Raw genomic sequence first — 22,983 nt, forward strand, 5'->3', positions numbered from 1 at the left:
TGTGCTTCACAATCTGCTTAAAGAAACTATGTTTGGACTTAAATCGCATTGTCCAGAGTGCGACTAGAGGTCCAAAACACCTGATCATGTGAGGGTAGTGCTCAAGATAGTGATGCTTAGGTCGAACTCTGACACCAGGGAACAACTCTTGGTACCGCTGTCTGTGCTCAACTATTTTGCTTTCAAGATATGAGATGGATTCATCAGTATGCACAGGAGCAACAACTAACTTAACAATATCTTTTAAGTCCATCAATACTAGCCATGCTGGCTCATTTTCTGGCACTAGAGGTCCAATCAAAAACGGGAGAAACCTCAGCAAACTCCAATTTTCATGGGCATTGCCCCCAATAGTTTTCCGACTCAAGAAACTTTGGCAAAACGTGTGGTTTGTTTTGTCTGACCATTTATAAAGGGAAAGACAAAATTGCTTTATTCAGGTAATCTAAGGTAAATACCTTCTTTGAGATCATTAAAGCCAAACAGCAAGCCAGCTCGACTGGCACAATACCCTCAAACATTGTGCGCAACATCAGGAGGATAACCGGAAACATGAAAGTGACAGATTTTTGGTTAAAACACTCGTTTAACTCCAAAGCAAAGGGAATGACTCTCAAATGCTGCTTTTACATGGTCTGTATGCACCTCTTTGGTTCTAAGGCTGAAAGCACCAAATGCAACACAGTCAGTTCTAATATCAAAACTTTTTCTTGTGCAAAACCGGCAGAAGAACTCACCTGAAAAACTTTCAGAGAAGCCTGCAATACTGTGCGCAACACTCTGAACTGTACCTTTAAGAGAGCAACCGAATAATGGGACATACACTCCATGGTCTTCTAGAGTTTTAAGATCCTGCAATAGAGGCTCCAACACTTTGTCATAACCATAAATTTTTACGTCAACACTTTTGCAAAGTATTGCAAGATAAATAGACGAGTGAGCCAGGTGGCAAGTTACCTAGTGTCCAATAAACACCACAAAGCTTGTGTGTTTTCCAAGAGGTACCTAAGGGATTGCAGGTCTCAAAATCGTCCACATACAGACTCAGTGATATTCGTAAATCCTCACCATTCAAAAAGCGGTTTTCCTTAAAATGCCAACCATCATCAGGAGACTTGAATTCATAAGAGGGGTCAAGTTCAATGTCCTGATGTCCTCTATGATTTTTAATGATCTTATCAAGAATGACTTTGCAATTTAATATTTGCAGCAAGGACTTTAACAATGGGACATACTGAAAGGTGTGTTTCTTTTAATAATCAAGAATGTAAGTAACTGGTTCGACAACAGAAAATTTGTTCTTGTAATATTGTTAACGTTTATATGAAGTGCTAAGAGATCCGCCTTTTTCAATAGCTCTATGAACTGGTTTAGATGAGCAAACTGCGGTCGTAATTTTGGTAACCACAGAATGATCAACTGAGATTGTGACGCTCAAAAATACTCACAAAGATAGTGGGTCTGATGCAGAACTTAGTTCTGCTATTTTAACATGTAAATTAAGCATTCTGGTGTACTCCCAGAAGAAAATAAAAGTAAGACAACATCTTAAAAAAAAATGGCACATTTATTGATCCATAAACTGGTCAGTTAAATACAAGGTTATTGCCAGATTAGCTGCTACTAGACTGAAAAACTTGCATCGGTGACGTATCCCGGTCAAAACTGTCCAGAAGAACCACTCGCTAGCCTAGCAAAAAGTTATTACCGGTTCCGCAAAACTAACAACAACAACTTTATTCAAAGTTTTCCCACCAACTAGAGGTCCGACCGGGTCTCGTCCAAAACCGGCGACTGTGGCGGGGGTCTGTCGCGGGACGAGTGTTTTCATTAGCAGTGCCCTGCGTAGAATTGCATTCTGACGCCTTCGTTCCTAAATAGTAATACAACTGTTCATGTATCGGTATACATGTTAGAAGCCCTGTTAGCAGCACAGTTATTATAAGCACGATTTTGGCTACATCCACCATTGCACAGAATAGTCAACAAAGCAGTTAGCGGCGCACATTCTGACGTCAAACACAGCGGATAATGGCGCACACTCTGATGTCGCAAGGCAAAAAACCCGGTTATACTGTCCACACAACAACACTGCAACTGGCGTTTCTGAAAATGCTCACCCTGGCCGGAGTTTTCAAAAACGTGTTCGTGTGGACAGGGCCTAAGTCAATGACGCGTGAAAAACTCCCATGCTGGTATAACCGAGCAGTTTAACATTACTTTTTTCTCAGCTTGATTTAGAAAACATGAACAAGTTGCCCTCACTAGCATAATGAGTAGAAACATTAGCTAACCTTAGCATTGCTAGTTTTTGCTAGTCCTTTAAAAACCTCTGCTCGACGAAAATAATGCCTCGAACAGGACTATCTTTAGGATAACGTTAGCAAACGCTAGTGAGTAGCAACATTAGCATTACCATTGACTATCCATATAGCGAGTGGTAACGTTAGCTAACTTTGACTGACATTGACTAATTCCTGCTCGATATAATACTGGCAGATAAAAACCTCAGCTTAGTCAAAATTGTGCGACTAAGTCTGTCTTTAAATAATAAATGACAGTTATTAACTTTACCGTGTGAAGAGCGATCCAGACTTTTATGGTCCAGACGGATTAATTCCTGACTGGATTGAAAAAATGGCGCAATGAGTTTTCCCTCAAAAACCTGCTCCTAATGGGCGGAGTTTGCAGACGAAACATAACTTCCTTTATAACATGACTGAAACTTAAAAATTAAACATCCCTGAAGATTACAAGAATTCTACACGATTTGCATATGTTTAGAGGAGGAACATAAATCAATTGTGTTATGTATACGAACTGTTAATTTGTAAAGTGAACAACCCCCATTTCCCCCTTTTTTTAGTGTTGCTCGTGGGTCCCCCTGCCCTTGGTGCTGCTCTCTTGATGCGCTGTCCAGAGTGCTGCGCCCGTGGGTTGCCGCAACTCCCCCACCCCAGCAGGAAGCCAGTACCTGCCGGACCACACACACACATAAGCATCCCGCCTGGACAGTGCATCCGCGTTAGCGTGTTCCCTCCCCGGCCGGTGCTCCACTGTGAATTTGTAGTCCTGGAGGGCGAGGAACCAGCGGGTGACCCTGGCGTTGGGGTCCTTCACCTGCGCCATCCATTTTAGGGGGGCGTGGTCTGTCACCAGGGTGAAGCTCCGACCCAGGAGGTAGTAGCAAAGCTTGTCCAGTGCCCATTTTATGGCGAGCGCCTCTTCTAGGCCCAGACGGCACTTGGGTTGGCTGTGAGTCCTGCTCCCCGGAGGGCCTCCAGTACCGCCCGCAGCCGGCTCACATGAGTCTCCCAGTCATCACTGTGGATCACGATGTCGATGTAGGCAGCTGCATACCATTGGTGGGGCCGGAGAACCTTGCCCATTAACCGCTGGAATGTAGCCGTGGCTCCATGGACGCCAAAGGCAACACGGTGTAGTGGTATAGGCCTTCTGGTGTGGCGAAAGCAGTCTTCTCCCTGGCCCGAGTAGTCAGCGGCACCTGCCAGTAGCCTTTGGTGAGGTCCAAGGTGGAGATGAAACGGGCCGTCCCCAGCCGGTCAATCAGTTCATCCACCCTGGGCATGGGATAGGCATCAAACTGGGAGACGTCATTGAGTCTGCGGAAGTCATTACAGAAGCGGTAAGAACCATCCGGCTTGGACACCAGTATCACTGGGCTGGACCAGGCACTATGGGACTCTTCAATGACCCCCAGCTGGAGCATTCTATGCACCTCCCTCCGATTGGCCTCTCCCCTCGCTTCGGGAATATGATACAGCTTCACCCGTACCTTTACTCCTGGCTCTGTCTTTATGTCATGGGTGGCCATGGTGGTCCGGCCTGGCAGGTCGGAGAAGACGTCCAGATGCTGCCATACCACCTCACGTATGCCTTGCAGCTGACTGACTGAGTTGGTCTCCCATGGGCACCTCCGGCAATGGGATCCGAGCAGTAAGGGCCGGGGTGGGTTGCGCCTGCGGTTCTAGAAGACTGCCATTTTTTAAGAAGGTTAACATGGTAGAGTTGCAGGGGCCTGCGCCGGCCAGGCTGACGTACCTGATAGTTTGCTTCGTTAACCCGTGCCACCACCTCATAGGGTCCCTGCCATTTAGCCAGAAACTTGCAGTCTGAGCTGGGGATCATCACCAGGACACGTTCTCCTGGTAGGAAGGCCCGTACCTGGGCACCCCGGAAGCGTGAGGGGCCCTCGGGGTTAGGCTCTCGGCCAGCCTGTCGAATGTCCCCTGAAGGGCTGCCATGCTCTGTACCTGCTGCGCCTGGGCTTGGCCATTGCGGCTTCCATTGCTTCTCCCATGGTCCGTGGTCCTTGGTTTTCGGGGTTACAGCGGTGGAATTAAAGATGCCTGCATCCTCCACCATATGTGGCAACCAACGGGTGTGGGTGGAATCACCGGACTCAGATACACATCTAGTTGCACACGAAAAGGGTACAATTTATTGCAACGTACAAAGTAACGAAAAAAGGAAAAATTAGGTTCTTCCTCTTTTGAGGGTGCGGTTCAGCGGGTTTGTTCGGCCTTCGGTCTCCTTCCTGCAGGAAGCACAAAAAACGGGCTTTAACACTCATGCAAACAAACCTCGTCGCGAAGCCAGCTTTTACTCACGTCTTGTCCCCTGGGCCGTTGGACTGGTTGGTCTTTTATAGTGTGGCCAATCTTCATCAGCCTTACGAGCTGCAGCTGGGCCGCTCGTTTTCTCCTGAGGGGGCGGGGTGTTTCCCCTTTTGGTCACCTGACCTCTTGCTCGTGGGTGCCCGTGCCCTTGGTGCTGCTCTCTTGATGCGCTGTCCGGAGTGCTGCGCCCGTGGGTTGCCACAATAAATAAATTAACAGGTTGTAAACAAACACATTCCATATATTTATCCATGCATTTATTCATACTAAGTCATTTTTTGCCCTTCTTAAACAGGACCAGTGCCGCAGCTATTTGAAGATGGGGATTATATTTGTTTTCTGTTTTCTCGCACCCATTATCGGTAACAAAAAATAAGTATAAATAAATAAATGAATAAATCTATAAATAAATGCTTAAGTACATGTATAAATAAATGTAATAATATAAGTTGATACCTAAACAGAACATAATTAAATCTATTTCTACATTAATTTATTTCTACATTTCTGTATTTCTTAATTTATTTATGTCTGTATTTCTGTGTCCGTATGTAAATGAGCTTAGACAGTCCGAACCTCATGCTTGAGCAGAATTGGTCAAGTAGAGGAGCGAGACAGAAGCAATCGATCCCCTGCACATCGCTCCTGTAGAGTGCGTCTAAAGCCGCTAGCAGCACTCGTGGCTTCGGCCGGGCGGCATGTGGCTGAGCAGCTTGAGAACTGTAAGTTCCTGTAACAACTAACGTTGTATTAAAATGTTAGATAGCCGTGCGGCGTTCATTGCTTTAGTTTTTTGCAGAACCAAGAACCTTAAATATTTTTTACTTTTGTGTTGATCTTTTTATTCATGAGAAACATAAAGGAGTTTGGGAAATAAGAATGCAGTTCCTCAAATCTGTGCCTAATCAGAGCTTTTATTTAACTTTAACTTATCATGCATACAGTTTGTACAAAGACATCCAACACATTGGACAGGGGCACATCAGCATTGCAGCTGAACTTTAGGGATCAGAACACCAGGCCGACGATGATCACACGGCCCAGTCAACTCCAACCTGAGACATTTTCAGTTAAGTTTATTATTTAGAACCTTGTTGTAAATATCACTTGTTATAACTTCCTTGGATTTTGGATGAATATGAACAGCTATGGCATCAGAAAGAGATGGATTACAATCCCAGAGATCTGATGAATTAATATATAGGGAACAAAGAGCTAAGATTTATAATGATCTCTCTAAAACACTGTTCCTCGTTTGATCACAACATTTTAGCAAGTGCCCATGATATGCAGACTAATAAGGATGTCCAGGCCTCTCTGTTAGTTCCATTACGGTTCTGATACGTGCACTTTTGAATGAACCTTCCCCATATTATTAATAATATACAAAGGAACTTAATGTTAGATAAGGGCAGATTCATGTTGGCATTGTCCCATGTAGGAAAGTCAGGTCACAGTAAAAATTAAATGACTGAATGAATTCACACCTGTACTGGGTCCTGCTGTGCCTCGTGTTCATGGAGACTCCACAGTTGCAGCAGGGACTGGTTTCCCTCGGTGCGCAGTGGGACTGGTTTCCCTCAGTGGGACTGGTTTCCCTCAGTGCTCAATGGGACTGGTTTCCCTCAGTGCTCGGTAGGACTGGTTTCCCTTGTTCTCAGTGGGACTGGTTTCCCTCTGTACGTAGTTGCAGTAGGTCCCCCCTGGATAACCTGAAGGTGTTGCACCAGCGCAGAGCATAGATATTCATTTTGTTTTCAGGATTGAGAAGCTACACGTGCCCGACTCCACCTGCAAGTGGATCACAGACTTCCTGTCTGACAGGAAGCAGCACGTGAAACTGGGGAAACATGTCTCAGCCTCTCAGACCATCAGCACCGGTTCCCCTCAAGGCTGCGTTCTTTCCCCTCTGCTCTTCTCCCTGTACACCAACAGCTGCACCTACAGTCACCAGTCCGTCAAGCTCCTGAAGTTTGCGGATGACAACACCCTCATTGGACTGATCTCTGGTGGGGACGAGTCCGCCTACAGGTGGGAGTCTGACCATCTGGTGTCGTGGTGCAGCCAGAACAACCTGGTGCTCAACGCTCTAAAGACAGTGGAGATGGTTGTGGATTTCCGGCGGAACAGAGCCCCACCTTCCCCCATCACCCTGTGCGACTCCCCCGTCACTATTGTGGACTCCTTCCGTTTCCTGGGCTCCATCATCACCCAGGACCTCAAGTGGGAGCTGAACATCAGCTCCATCACCAAGAAGGCTCAGCAGAGGTTGTTCTTCCTGAGGCAGCTGAAGAAATTCAACCTGCCAAAGACGATGATGGTGCACTTCTAAACGGCCATCATGGAGTCCATCCTCTGCTCCTCCATCACCGTCTGGTACGCTGCAGCCACAGCCAAGGACAAGGGCAGGCTGCAGCGTGTCCTCCGCTCTGCAGAGAGGGTGATCGGCTGCAATCTGCCGTCCCTGCAGAACTTGTTCGCTTCCAGGTCTCTGAAGCGAGCTAGAAAGATGGTAGCCGACCCCTCTCACCCCGGACAAAAACTGTCTGTGCCCCTTCCATCTGGCAGGAGGCTGAGGTCCATCAGGACTAAGACCTCCCGCCACACAAACAGTTTCTTCCCGTCGGCAGTCGGGCTCATCAACAGAGCCGGTCCCCCACTGACTGACTCTGACATTCCACCGGTCACTTTCTTTCATTTTGCACATGTCACTTTACTGTCATTTCTTAAGCGTCACTTTTGTGACTTGTTCGCTAAGTGCACTTTATATTTTTACTTCTTTAAATATTTTTAATTTTCAACTTTAACTTCATTCTCTTATTTTACACTAACCCATAGCATTAGTATTTTATTTTATTACTTGTACACTGCTGTCTTGTTGTCTATTGTTATACTGTCTACTGTCACGCACCAACCGGCAAATCAAAGTCCTTGTATGTATGACATATTTTGGCAATAAATGTTTCCTGATTCCTGATCCCAGCCTTCCGAGACATCACAGTATTTATTTGACAAGGACAGTGCAGAATGTATGAACGAGGGACACATAAAGCCAGATAGCTAATTCATTTGTTGTTACTAAACATTAAAATGTTCTGAGACCATTATATCGCCTGTAGTGCATTTATCAAATGTAAATGTACAGTGTAATACATACACATTATAGGTACACCATGTTGTATCAGAATGATGACATGGATGGATATGGTTCAAACAATTAATTTACCATGAGGCCTTTCTCGACGACACGGTTCACCTTCTCCACCTGGTCCAGCAAGATGACCGCGGCGGCGTTCACTCGCGAGGCCGACTTGATACTGCCGTGCCCGACCTCATCCCCCACAGCCAGGGGGGTCTTGCGTCTGCGTCGCTCTGAAAACGCAGAAGCATAAACTAGGCTTATTGCCGTTCTTCCTCGGAAGCCGGGAGAACGTGTCTCCATTTACCTTGCCGTCTAGAGACGCCGACCGGCGAGACACCGGCAAGAGGAAAGAAAAAAACTGAGAAAAAACCTGTGACCTCATCTTGGTCTGCTGCCTAGTTTCCCTTGGCCACCATACTGTTGGAGTTCTTGTGTCCTTTGCACTTAATGATAGCCACGGTGCTAGGTAGAGCCAAGGCTGCCGCCAAATCTTTCATTTCTTGTTCATGTTTAATCGGTTTTCCTCCAGCCGTCAGAAAACCAGCTCTTAACCACTGTTGTCCTACTGCATACGCCAAGTCAGTATAGATGTTTACTGCCTTCCCTTCTGCCAGCTTTAATGCTCTTATCAATGCAAGTACCTCCGCTCTTTGAGCTGACTGACTTCCCCAAATCCTTACTGCTTCCAGCACCTCTGTCCCTGCCCCATGGCTTCTGACTACCGCGTAAACCGACTGCAACGCCTTCTGTGGATGTCTAAAGCAGCCTACATCAGTGAACAATTGCCAATCAGAGTGTATCAGTGGTGTGCCTTTTAAGTCTGTTCGCACTTTCGCTTCCAGTTCCACCTTGTATTCACACTGGTGTGGTTCTCCCTTTCCCATGTGATCAGCCATGTTGATGCCTTCATGTGTGAAGGTGAGATTTGGATCTTCTAACAGCTTATTCAGCCTTCTTTGTCTTAGTGACGTCATCGTAAAAGTTTGTGAATTTACGTAAGCTACTATGCTGTGTGTTGTTAGCACATGTAGTGGATGGCCCATGACAATGTGTGCTGTTTTCATTACAAGCTTTGCGACTCCTGCTGCGTGTTGTGTGCATTCATGTCGTTTTTCCATGTTATCCAACATGACACTGCTATACAGAAGCACCTTCCTTTTACCACCCCCCTTTTTCTGAAACAAAACCCCATTAACAACCCCTGTTGTTTCAGAAACATCCAGGTAAAACGGTGCGCTGTAATCCTGTAATGCAAGGTCCGCGGCCTGTGCCAGTTCTGATTTTAGCTTGTTAAACGCCCCCTGGTCCCATTCAAGATTAGCAGTGAGATTTCGCATCCCTTTCTCGTTTACCTTCGCACGCAGAACTTGAGTGAGATCTGAATGAATTGTCTACTGAACCCTGTTAGGCCAAAAAATGAAAGCATTTTTTTACGTTTTGTGGACGTGGATGATGAGAATACTGGACCTGTGATCGGCCGAGAGCCCTGAGCCGCTTTGTAATGGGAACATGATATGTAACCCTTTTAAATGCTTCATTTGTATAACCAGTTTATTAGTTGCAAGTGGTTAGATCACAAAGGCCCCGACATAAGAACTGATGTCTCCCACTTGGATTAGATGTTTCCAGCGTCATAGCTGTAGAGAGATTGAACAAAGTGTTTGTTATGTCTATGACCACCTTTGTTTTAGCATGTTGGGAGAGCAAGGACACGGTCAAAGAACTGACGTGTCTTACATGGATAAGATGTTCCCAGTACCCTGGCTGTAGATACTCAACAAGATGGTCAAAGGTAAATAAACGGAGAAAAGACATACTTGACTCCGAGCCTTTGTTTCTTACTTAACGATTGTCTGTGCAAAATCTTCCACCACAGCTTCCCGACAGTACTCTACCTAAAAATGAAACCTGTCTTTGTCAGTCAGGCCGGAGCCGGGGAGGAGGACAAGGACGCAGAGAGGCTTGACTGCAGGAGATTTATTCCAATAATTTCATATATCTAATAATACCAAAATACAACGATCCTTTCACAACACAATACTAACGCGGGTGTGGACATGCACAACTACAAGACACACTGGCACAGGACAAAGGGAGACACAGACAATAAGTATCCATACTTATTGTATCCATATCCATCCAGGAGACGATTAGGAATCAGGGGAGACAATCCACAGGAGACACCTGAGGAAGGGCAAGGCACCTGAAACGAGAGGGGGTTTAGACGCCACAATAAAACTGGAAGTATCAAAATCAGACGTGAGACAGGACACAAACACAAACACAAACTTCACCAACATGTATGACAGTCTTCTGGCGACCTGCAACTTAGACTTTCTGACCTTAAAACCTGTTTTGGCCAACCGGCGTAGGACGGTGTCTGTTGCTTCCAAACAGGATTCAGCTGAAGTGGATGCGAGGAGGATGTCGTCTACATATATGAATAATGTCGTGCCCTCTGGCAGGGGGCACCCTGTTAACGCTTGTTTCAACACTTGGTTAAAGATACCTGGCGAAAGCACGAACCCTTATGGTAGCCGAGTATAACGTAGCTGTCTGTTCCCATACGTGAATGAGAACACATCTCGTAAATCTTCGTGTAACGGCAGGCAAAAGAACGCGTTCGCCAAATCAATGCAAGTGAACCATTGCTGTTGTTGTGTTAGACTAGTCAATGCAGTGTACGGGTTTGGGACAGGTACTGTAGTGGTTACCAGTATGTCATTTATTTTTCTGAGGTCATATGCCATGCGATATTTACCAGTCCCTGTCTTTTCCACAGGAAGAATGGGAGTGTTCCAGGCGGACTGTGAGGGCTCCAATACACCTGATTTAATGAGGCCCTCTATAGTTTCTTTGATCCCTTCTGCAGCGGCTGGCTTGTGAGGGTATTGAGGTTGCCCAATGGGAGGACCGTCATGAACTTCAAACGTCACTGGTTTACATGCATTACAAAAACCTACGTCAGTCGGACCTTCTGAGCAGAGGTAGTCTGGAAGTTTCTCAAGAAGGGTTGCTGTGCAGGGATGGTCGGTCTTTTCGCGTCCGTGGTCTCTGGACACCTGCTTGTGTGTTAAAATAACAGAGTTAGTTGCTTTCCCTGTAATTCTGTATATTTTAGCGGAGGGAGAAAAACAAACATCAGGCAGTTGTGTGCATACCGAGTCGTCTAGCAGCAGCGCCCGTTTTGTAATCAGACCTTCTTTAGCCTGATGTTTGGGATGCAGAGCTAACGACACATGCGGCACTGCATCTTGATTCTCCTGGTTGTGTGTTGTCTCTGAACGTCTCTTATTTTTCTGCACCTCAATCTTATCTTATAAATTCAAAAAGGAATGAAGACATTTCAAGTTGGAGATATGTGTGTTATCCAATGTTTCCAATTGTCGGGATTTCCAATCCCCTAAAGTTGGTTGATGAGAAGGATCACAACACGTTGATCAAGTCAAAAAGCTAACATTTATTTAGAAGAGAAAAAGAGTACATGAGCAATTCTCCGCAGATATATCTGGCTCTAACTATTGCTTGCAAGCAGGAAGTCAAATACACAAGCACGTATTTCAGCGTTCGGTGTAAATGGCGTCACCAAGTAGTCAAAGTGCTGAGTTTTTATACACATGTAAAGGCCATCCTCAGTGCCAGGTACGAGAAGCTGCAAACCAAGTTTAGATAAGAACCAAGGTTAAGATGAGGGTAACACACACAGTTTCTTTGTTTGAGCGTCTGTGTGAGAGCAAGTTAACTCCCTTCTTCAGACACAGCCTGCATATGGAGGCCTTAATTCTTTCTGCTTGTGCACATCGCTTTAATACAGACAATAATCACTCTTTTAGCATAAGACTAGGTTATAACATATTTTTACCATTACATGCATCTCACACCATTCATTCCATTTTCTAAGCAGTGTGCAGCAATACGCATTATTAAATGCTTATTAAATGGAGCAGAGTTGAAACACAAGTCATGCACGAAGTCTACTCAGTCTCAGTCCTTCTACAGCTTGGAATTTGTATAGTTCTGAACTTCTGATCAAGGACTATTGCTGTTACCTTCGCCCTTTCTGAGACGAGAAGTCATAAAGAGTCAACTGGCTCGAGTTTAAAATTATAAAGAATTTAATAATTAACAGAAGTAATAAGCAATACAGTTAAAGTTAAATAAAGTATGAGTAGTATAATATGCCCTCTGGTCCTCTGGTCCAAGTCTCATATGACCATCAAGATTGGCTCACAGGAGGCTTCTGCCTGCTTCTTCTCTAGGGTAATAAGTCAATTAACCCCTTGTATAACTATATGACAATTAGGATGCAAAAAAAGACAGCACAGCAGAGGCACATGCTCGGCCACGTCCTCATGAACACATACTTGTTGCTTCATCGACCATTCAAAAGCTTTTTCCCCCATTTTTTATATTCTGATAATATTTAATAAAAGTTCCAATATCCATCATAAATGTCTAGATGCTGTTTTAATGGGAAAAAGTGAATCTTTTTTATTTGTATTTATTCTGTTGTCGTGTAAAATAGTTAAATCAAATTTTGATGAATCTATAATGACTATAATGAATCATCACCCAGATAAATACCCACAATCTGTAATTATTAAATATGTCCGTCTGTCTTCGCATTGGTCTGGACCGAAATATCTCAATATAGCCATTGTTAATCAGAGCTTGACTGCTAGGTATACAGACTCGATATATAAACGTTGGAGGACAAATATCATGGAGAGACTGGATGCAGGTTCTGGTAAACACTCAAGGGGTTTATTTTGTGCAGGTGCATCAGCCTATACAGACAGTGAAATGTTTCACCTGACATGGATCAGCAATAATTGGGAGCACCATCAGGTTTGTCAATTAACACCCCCACTTGATCACACATAATTGACAACCATAAATCATACAACATAAACAAAAACGGAAACCAACTGCACATAACTGGCTATACCCCAAACAGGAGCATGGAAAAAGTAAGTAGTTTTGCTTTAGTAGCTGGTTTTGTCATCAGGTCAGCTACCATCTGGTCTGTTGGGCAATACTCCAAACCTACTTTACAGTCATTAACAGTTGATCTCACAAAATGGTGTTTTATATCAATGTGCTTACATCGCTGTCTGCTGAATGGATTCTTGGCTAATGCAATTGTACCTTGGTTATCTTTAAATCTTAGGTACTGTACATCATACAGACAGTTATCAAGATGTTCAAGCAGTTGAGATAAGTAAAGACACTCTTGTGTGGTGGCGGCCAACGCCATATACTCTGCTTCACAAGTTGACAGTGCTACAGTTGGCTGCTTCTTGGTCTTCCAGGAAATAAGGGGACCATTCTCACTCAGACTAACACAATAACCAGTTGTACTGCGTTGGTCAGTTGCATCACCTACCCAATCTGCATCACTGTAAGCAAACAACCTTAGCCAATCACATTCTCTGTAACACAACATTTTGTCATTTGTGCTCCTCAAACATTTCAGTACACGCTTTACAGTTGTCCACTGCTCATCTGTCGGCTCACTGAAATGCTGAGACAGTTTGCCTACAACAAAACTCAGATCAGGTCTGGTGCATGAGGTTAGGTAGATTAGGCTACCCACTGCCTCTCTGTATTTTCTGGGGTCACATAACTTCTCACCATCAGTGTAATGCAGCTTTGGTTCACAATGTGTCGACCTGGGTTTACAATCCTGCATATCAAACCTGTCAAGCAGCTTGTCAACATAGCTCTGCTGTGACATGGCCACACATCCATTACACTGGTCAAAAGTGATACCTAGAAAATTCTTCAGTCTGCCCAAATCTTTCATCTGGAACTTTACAGTAAGCATCTCTTTTACGGATTTTAAAGCGCTCTCATTACTGGCTGCAATAACCAGGTCATCAACCCAGATCAGTATGATCACCATGTCATGTTCCGCTTCTCTCTCACACAGTGATCGACTGGGTTCTGTACAAACATGTTTTCACATAGTCATGAAACATTTTGTTCCAGTTTAGACCTGATTGTTTAAGCCCATATAGTGACTTCTCTAGTCTACACACCATCTTCTCATTTGTCTGAGATTTTACAACATAGCCCTCTGGCCGTTCCATGTAAATCTCACAATCAATTGGTGCATGTAGGTAGGCAGTTTTAACGTCCATCGGATGTAGGATCAGATCCTCCCGGGCAGCTTTCTGTATCAACACTCTCACACTCGTCAGGTTGGTAGTAGGAGAAAAGGTCTCTCCATAGTCTACACCCATCTGTTGACTGTATCCCTTGGCTACATAGCGGGCCTTGTACTTGTCAGATCTATCGACATTGGTTTTGAGAGTGTACACCCATCTACCTCCCACTGCTTTCTTGCCCTCAGGTAAGGTGGTCAGAGTAAATGTAGAAAACCAGAAGCAATTTCTGTTTGCTTGCTTGAAATTTATTGAAAAAAAGAGACATGAAATAAAGATGTTATATTTGGTTTGGATGCCCGATGACGCCAATAACCATCGAGGGTGGTTACAGGGCTGAGGCCGAGGTCAAAAGACGGTATCTGCCGTAACCCGTTTCCTTTCATCACCTATGCGCCATTCGCATCAACTTATAGGAGCGCCCGCCTCTCCTGTAGGGGGCACACTTTGCTTTTAACACAAATAAAAAAGAACAAAAAATTAGTTATTTTAATACATGACAAACTGAAATGCGGCTCCTACACATTGCATCTACCCACTCTCTTGAGTTGGATGAAGTCACGGCATCTCTGAACGTCTGAGGTACATTACAAACCATCCTGTAGCAATAATCAATGTTGATCTGAGCCGCATCACTCTCTATCCCATAGAAGTCTGGCCTCTTCCTCTCTCTAGCAGGGAATCTCCGTGGAGATTGGGATTCTGGCTTGACCTCACCCATCTGTAGGCCTATCTGGCTTGGACCTGGCCTAGCCTCTGGGATGTCCTTCTGCTCGGGTTTGTCAGGGTCTGGTCTGATTGGGCTAGCCTGCACACCACTGTCATCGTCGGACATGTCATCAGTTTGCTGTCCCTCAACACAGGACATGAACCTCACCAGTCCATGCTTCATCACCTTCCTGCTAGCAGGGTAGTAGACCATATAGGCTGGACTGTTCTTGTCATAACCAATGAAGATGCTTTTGTCAGACCTTGGCTTCAGCTTCTTCCTGTCCTGCCGGTAGGCATAACGCACAGTACCAAACTTCTGCATCCTGGAGACATTAGGTCTCCTTCCCGTCAGCACAAAGTAAGGTGTCTCTCTGGTGCGGTTGTTGAAACATCTATTCCTCACCACTGCTGCTGTCTGGACCGCATACGGCCATAGCTCCTCGGCTAACTGGCTCTCCAAGAGCATACATTTAGCCATGTCGAAAAGGGTTCTCCAGTTACGCTCGGCAGTGCCATTCTGGTGTGGTGAGTATGGTGCTGATGTTTCATGTCTAATTCCATTTCTACGCAGTAGGGCTTGGTAACCCTGCCCTGTGAACTCGGTACCATTGTCAGACCTGAAACACTTCACTTTCCCATATGGGGCTGTCTCGGCTAGAAACCTCTCTGTGGCTTCTATAGGTCACTCTTGTGCTTGAGACAGTACACAAACACTTCACTTGAATAGTCATCAGTAAAGGAAAGTGCATACCTATACCCTTCCTTGAACTCTGGGTCAATGGGGCCTGCCAAGTCAGTGTGAACCAGCTCTAAGGCTGATTTGGCCCTCGCATAAGGCTTCCTGTTCCTGCTCTGAGTGAACTTGCCCTGAGTACACACTTCACATATCATGGATTTGGACGCTTTACCCCGATTAACATTCTATCCACAACATTCTCCAACTTCAAGACATCATCAAAATTACAGTGCCCCAAAATCTCGTGCCAGGTCTGAACATTATGACAGCGCATACATTGATCATCACAGTAATTTTACAGTTTACTGGCACCGTAAGCAAATAGAACAGTCTGTTATGCTCATGAATCGGGAAGCGCGTACCGTCTCTGTAATGCAAGATGTTTTTTCCTTCCTTGAAGATCACCATTGCCCCACCGGAAGTTGCAGCTCTCACGGAGAAGATGTCTTGTGGATACGAGGGGATGTACAGCGCCTGCTTCAGTGTGGCACTGAGGCGCCGCCCCCTGCTGTCGACCAGACACACCTCAGCGTCTCCTTTGTGCTCCGCAACCCCCGTGCAGCTTGTGCCATTGGCCAGCTCCACGCTGTGCGTCTTGAATTGGAATTGGTCATCGAAGCTCTTGAACTTTGCCAGGTCAGTGATGATATGCGACGTCGCACCGGTGTCCACCATCGGGCCCTTTCTGGTGACACCGCTCCCTGGCTCGCTGGTCACAAGCGAGGTGTTGTCATCAGTCTCCTCGGACACTCCGCGCGCGTTGTCCCGCTGTCGCCATCCTCCTCGCCGTGCCGTACTCTCGCCCTGGCTGTACCGCTGTTGACCACTCTGACAGTCTCTGGCCACAACGGAAACACACAATGTGCTGCGCGCACTTGCGCCTGCTGAGGCAGCCCTCTTTGGATGCGCACGGACCCCCATGACATTATCGTCGGCCGCAGCTGTACGCATACTTTCAGTGCTCTCATAACAGCGCAACTTAGTCTTGAACTCCGCAAAAGGGAGAGTCTCATCACCTTGAGTGATAAAAATGGAAAACTGCTTAAATGATTCTGGCAGACCCTTCAAAATCATTGCAACCAATAGGCCATCGCTTAAAACCTCTCCAGCATTATGAAGAGCTGTGATTGAAGTCTCGGTGCGTATCACATAATCAGTCACACTCTCACTACTCATTTTTTGCCAAGAAGTCAGTTCTGTATACAATGCGGGGCTTACCCTTGCCTGCATAATAGTGCGCAAAATCCAGAGCGCTCCACGCCCGTCATCCACTGCCTCTCGCATGACCAGAGACAAACTTTTGTGCGTTTTCTAACGCACCATCGGCAGGCGTATTCAAAATTGTGTCCTTCAATTTCTGCATCCGCAGATGGCCCAAAAACCTTGTCTCCCACAGTTCATAGTTCTTTTCGTCTCTGTCAAATACAAGACGAGACCAACGTGAACTCGTATGTTCGCTCATGGTGCTGGCACTCCAATCTGTGAGACACGCATTCAAACGCACATACAAACAATTTCTCTCGGTGGCTACTCAGAGCTTGTGTAACCCAGGTTGAAATCTGGCAATATATTATATTGGTTTTGCCGTCCCCTGGCCCTTTAAGATGCGATCTCGCGCAACCCCAGTCACGTGACTGTGCTTGGCCAATCGCGCAGTAGAGCACGAGTTTAAACTAGGCTGCACCGTCTTCCTCATTCAGAGGTGTGGGGAAGCTGATCGGCAGCTGTGGACAGGTTTGTGTTCAACAAACAATTTACTCTGGTGCTTGATTTATTCTTTGAGATTAAAACATATCATTATAACTTTTAGAATAACTTAGCGGCTGCAGGGAATCGTCACCGTCATCAGGTTGCCATATGTTTACATAGAGGAACTGGTGAGTACTCTGAATGAATGAACTACATGCTCAAAGCTAACATATTAATCAAATGTTTACCAACTGGTTTTGATTCATTTTATGTGGTCGTGATGGTTGCATTTGTGGGTTACAAATATATTGGTTTCAGTACGTGTGTTTACATGTATTAAGGAAAGTTGATTATCGTACTGTTGAATTTATTTGAACTTTGCAGGCAATACAACTTTAACACTGTATTGTTGATTGAGTTGTCATGCACTTAATGTCTATTTGTAGTTTGTACATTTAGTGATTTATTTTGTAATGATTTAGAAATTGTGTGCACCTGGAAATGATATTTGAGTGTGGAATGAGCTAATGTTAATGCTTAGTTCCAACTTATTGTTATTTACTGGTCCTGTTGTGGCACTACAGGCCAGGTTTTCCTCTCTGTCTGTAGACGAATGATGGCGAGCTGGATTACCATTGCTGGAAGCCTACCATCCGTGTAGCATCCACTGAATAGCCATCCTACTAGTCTGGTAGGAAGGTTGTCCACAACCTGCCCCCCTCCCCGCACACTCCTCCATAGACTAGTGCTTCAATCCCACATACACATCTTTTCACTTGATGAACAATAACCTACGGACTACTCCATACAAACATTCCATAAAATCCTTGTGGGTTGTCGCGCTGGTCTTGTATACATCCATTGCAGGCGCGGTTCTTTTTCTCTTGTTTTTGTGTGGTGTTTGCTGTAATTTATATTATAGCATACTTGAACAACTACTACAAAGTGCACTTAAATATAACCGGTTCAACTGCAGTGTTTTGTCACAAACGTTAAATCAATGTTCAAAGTTGATCAAAGTTTGATGTCAAACTTGGAATCTGCACAACGCACAGAACAATATGTGATTGACCAAGCTGAATCACTAAACACAGACGCTCAGCTGCTTGATGATGGTGTTGTCGCAAAAAGAGAGCCAAGCCAAAACTACGAAACTCCAACTTCATCTATCAAACCTGAAGCAGACTCATTCCATCCGGCTCAAGCCAATATATTTTCCCATCATACACAAAGCCACAATGCAGCTTCTCAACCAACTCGCCTCACCTCACAGCAGCCTTACATCTACGAAGATGAGAAGGTCCACACGACACACAATGTTCGGTTTGACAACCGCAATGCTACTCCTGAGCAAGGTCTTAGACGTCAAAACGACAAAAGTCATCCCGCTCTTAAATCCTACCCCACATCTTCAAACAACAATAATGAAAACTCCAACATTAGCGACTTTGTAAGATACTTTGCTCGTCGTGAGCTTGTGGCAACAGGCCTGCTTCAATTCAACGACAGCCCTCAGAACTACAGAGCCTGGAAACGTTCTTTCCAGAACGCAACCAGAGGGTTGGACCTGACACCAAGCGAGGAAATGGATCTCCTGTTTAAATGGCTCGGCAAAGAGTCATCAGAACATGTCGAGCACATAAGAGCAATACACATCATCCATCCAGCGGCAGGCTTGGCTACGATATGGGACAGACTAGAACAATCTTATGGTTCTGCGGAAGTAATAGAAGATGCTCTGTTCAAACGTATTGACGCCTTCCCAAAATTAACAAATCGAGATTATTCCAAACTAACAAAGTTGAGTGATCTTTTAAAGGAACTAGAGTCAGCCAAAGATGAAGGAGACCTGCCCGGTGTCTCTTTCCTCGATACAGCGAGAGGCGTTAACCCTATTGTACAGAAGCTCCCCTTTGGTCTGCAGGAAAAGTGGGCGTCAGTTGGGGCATTCTACAAGCAGCAATATCACGTGTCATATCCTCCCTTTGCCTGCTTTGTAAACTTTGTTAGCCATGAAGCTAGTGTCAAAAATGACCCAAGTTTCAACTTTTTCTCTTCCTCAGACATGTCTCTTAGGACAGAAAAAACAACTTGGAAGCCAAACAGACAACGTGAAGTCTCTGTTCACAAAACAGAGATATTTCCAAAAGATACCTCTGGTCCTAGGGAACCCCCAACAAAATTCGCTGACTGTGAACAACTGTGTCCAATCCACAAAAAACCTCACCCCATACGCAAATGCCGTGCATTCAGAGAAAAGCCCATTGCAGACCGGAAGACGTTCTTAAAAGAGAATAACATCTGTTTCAAATGCTGCGCTTCATCATCACATATTGCAAGGAACTGCACATTTAATGTTCGATGTTATGAATGTAAAAGTGAAAAACACCACACAGCGCTTCACCCTGGACCTGCACCTTGGGTTGAAGACACAAACTCGGTTACAGAGCATGGCGGGGAGGAGGATAGCTTTCCACAACCCCATGTCGCCACCAAATGTACAGATGTCTGTGGCGGAGACATGACGGGCTGATCCTGTTCTAAAGTATCCCTCGTGAAAGTGTATCCAACCGGCCACGCTGACAAAGCAGTGAAAATGTATGTGATCCTGGACGAACAGAGCAACAGATCACTAGTTCGTTCACAGTTCTTCAAAATCTTCAATGACCAAAGTCCAAGTGCTCCTTACTCATTGAAAACATGTGCTGGAGTAAAGAAAGCGACAGGAAGAAGGGCCAGTGGCTACATTGTGGAATCTTTGGATAAGACCGTCAGCATTCCACTACCCAGCCTCATAGAATGTGATGACATTCCAAATAACAGAGATGAGATTCCAACTCCAAATGCAGCCTTTCATCACGTACACTTAAAGTCAGTTGCACACCTCATCCCAGAGATCGACCCACAGGCCCAAATTATGCTTCTCTTAGGTCGGGATATTCTCAGGGTTCATAAGGTCCGCAAACAGGTCAATGGCTCACACAACCTGCCCTATGCTCAAAAGTTGGATCTGGGATGGGTCATCGTGGGCAATGTGTGTCTAGGTCGCGTTCATAAGCCACCAACAGTCAGCGCCTTCTACACTAACACCACAGAACGGGGACGCCCCACTCTCTTTGTCCCATGTCCTAACGTGTTCCGGGTAAAGGAAAGTTACAGTGACACCCAGGCCACAAACCACCTCCAACCACATTTTGTGGAGATACCAAACTGTGATGTTGACAGCCTAGGACATAACATATTCAAGCAGGCCAAAGACGACAACAACATTCCTCCGTCTATCCAGGACATCTCCTTTATGAAAATAATGAAAGATGGACTAACAAAAGATGCAAACAACAGTTGGGTAGCTCCATTACCCTTTAAATGCCCACGTCAAAGGCTCCCCAACAACAGGCCACAGGCAGTGAACCGTCTCAAGTTGCTAAGGCGCAACTTTGAAAAGAGGCCGGAAATGAGAGACCACTTTCTCATTTTCATGGACAAGATATTCAAGAACGGTCACGCTGAGCTGGCCCCTCCTCCCAGTGTGGGTGGAGAACAGTGGTACCTGCCAATATTTGGGGTGTACCATCCAAGAAAACCAAACCAAATCCGAGTAGTCTTCGATTCCAGCGCCCAGTACAACGGTGTGTCACACAACGACGTGCTGTTGACTGGGCCTGATCTGAACAACACACTGCTCGGTGTACTGTTGCGCTTTAGAAAGGAAGCAATCGCTTTTACAACGGACATAGAGCAGATGTTCTATTGTTTTTCAGTGAGGGAAGACGATAGGAACTTCCTACGTTTTCTATGGTTCCAAGATAACGACCCCTCCAAAGACATTGTGGAGTATCGAATGACGGTCCACGTCTTTGGAAATAGCCCTTCACCCGCAGTAGCAATTCATGGATTGCACCAGTCTGTTCAGGTCAGTGAACTCCACATTGACCCTGACGTCCAACGTTTTGTGATGCGTGACTTCTATGTAGACGATGGGTTAAAGTCCCTACCCACAGTCGAAGCTGCAGTCAACTTGCTGAAAAAACACAGGATATTCTCTCCAAATCCAACCTTGTGGTGCAAGACTACACAAGATTGCAGCAAACAACAAGGAGGTCATGGAGGCCTTTCCGGCTGAAGATCGTGCAAAAGACCTTAAAGACCTTGACCTCAGTGCAGATGCGCTGCCGATGCAGCGTAGTCTAGGGATCAATTGGGACCTCGAGACCGATTGCTTCCAATTCAGCGTCTCCGATGAGAAGAGAACACTCGACGGGGTGTCTTGTCAACAATCAACAGCCTCTACGATCCTCTAGGGTTTGTAGCGCCAGTCACAATACAAGGCAAGGCTATTCTGAGAGAGCTAAGAACTGAGAAAGGTGACTGGGACTCGCCTTTGCCTCGAGAAATGGAGGAATCATGGACATCGTGGAGAACATCCTTAACAGAACTGTCCCAGCTGTCTATTCCCAGAGCCTACACTACAACTTCCCCCGCAACAGCTGTCAGAAGGGAATTGTGCGTATTTTCTGACGCATCCACAAAAGCTATTGCCGCTGTGGCATACCTAAAAGTAACTGACTCTGCTGGAAATAACCATATCGGATTTGTAATGGGCAAAGCCAAGCTGGCCCCCCGTCCTGAGCAAACAATTCCGAGACTGGAACTTTGCGCAGCAGTGCTTGGAGTGGAGTTAGCAGACCTAATCTCGACAGAATTAGACCTTCAGCTCGATGCTACAACCTTCCACTCAGACAGCAAGGTGGTCCTTGGCTACATTTCTAATGAAACCAGGCGCTTTTATGTGTATGTAAGTAACCGGGTATTGCGTATCCGAAGAGCCTCTCGCCCAGATCAATGGCGCTATGTGTCAACAGAACAGAACCCCGCAGACCACGCTACACGTGCTGTCACTGCAGGCCGTTTGAATGACACAAACTGGCTGAGCGGGCCCAAATCTCTGTACACACCGGAGACCAGTACATCAGAGAGCACCCATGAACTTGTGGACCCGAGTGCAGACTCAGACATTCGCCCTCTGGTATCCACTTTGAGCACTACGACAACATCCAACCAGCTCGGTTCTCAGCGATTCGCAAGGTTCTCATCCTGGAAGTCGCTAACTCAGGGCCATTATTCGCCTCATACACATAGCTCGCCTTTTCAACAGGACCTTGAAGAACAGCCCTTGTAAGGGCTGGCATCACTGCAAAACAGGATTCAATTGTGAGGAGTCTAATCAAGCATCGCACATCATCATTCGAGCAGTACAGGAGGAAGCCTACAGTCAAGAGATCAAATGTGTCCAAAAACATGAGCAGATCCCTAAAGGTAGTCCTCTCAAAAATCTGGATCCTTTCATTGATGCACTCGGCCTTCTGAGAGTCGGAGGCCGCCTCCACAATGCAAACCTTGTTCAGAGCGAGAAGACCCCAGTGATCATTCCTGGCAAACATCAGGTTGCAACATTACTCATCAAGCATCACCACGAACAAATCTATCACCAAGGTCGTCTGTTTACGGAGGGGGCCGTCCGTACAGCTGGCTTTTGGATAGTTGGTGGTAAAAGAAAGGTGAGCAACATCATCCACCAGTGTATAACCTGCAGAAGGCTTAGAGCCCCACTTACAATCCAAAAGATGGCCAGTCTTCCAGCGGACCGTCTCTCAACAGAACCTCCCTTTACGAATGTTGGGCTTGATGTGTTCGGCCCTTGGAGTGTCTCTTCACGTAGAACAAGGGGAGGCCACTCACACAGTAAACGATGGGCCGTAATCTTCACGTGCATGAGTGTACGAGCGGTTCATATTGAAGTCATAGAATCCCTTGACACATCCAGCTTCGTCAACGCGCTAAGGCGCTTTCTTGCTGTGCGCGTCCCTGTCAAACACATCCGCTCGGACCGTGGCACCA

General features: G+C 45.7%; 1 long non-coding RNA gene across 1 annotated transcript in view; it reads left to right on the forward strand.

The window, feature by feature from the left end:
- Positions 1-22,983, forward strand: part of LOC144411363 (uncharacterized) — a 244,779-nt gene that overhangs the window by 65,408 nt on the left and 156,388 nt on the right. The window lies entirely within an intron of this gene.

The sequence above is a fragment of the Gasterosteus aculeatus genome, chromosome 8 (assembly GCF_964276395.1).
Source record: "Gasterosteus aculeatus chromosome 8, fGasAcu3.hap1.1, whole genome shotgun sequence".
Lineage (NCBI taxonomy): Eukaryota > Metazoa > Chordata > Actinopteri > Perciformes > Gasterosteidae > Gasterosteus > Gasterosteus aculeatus.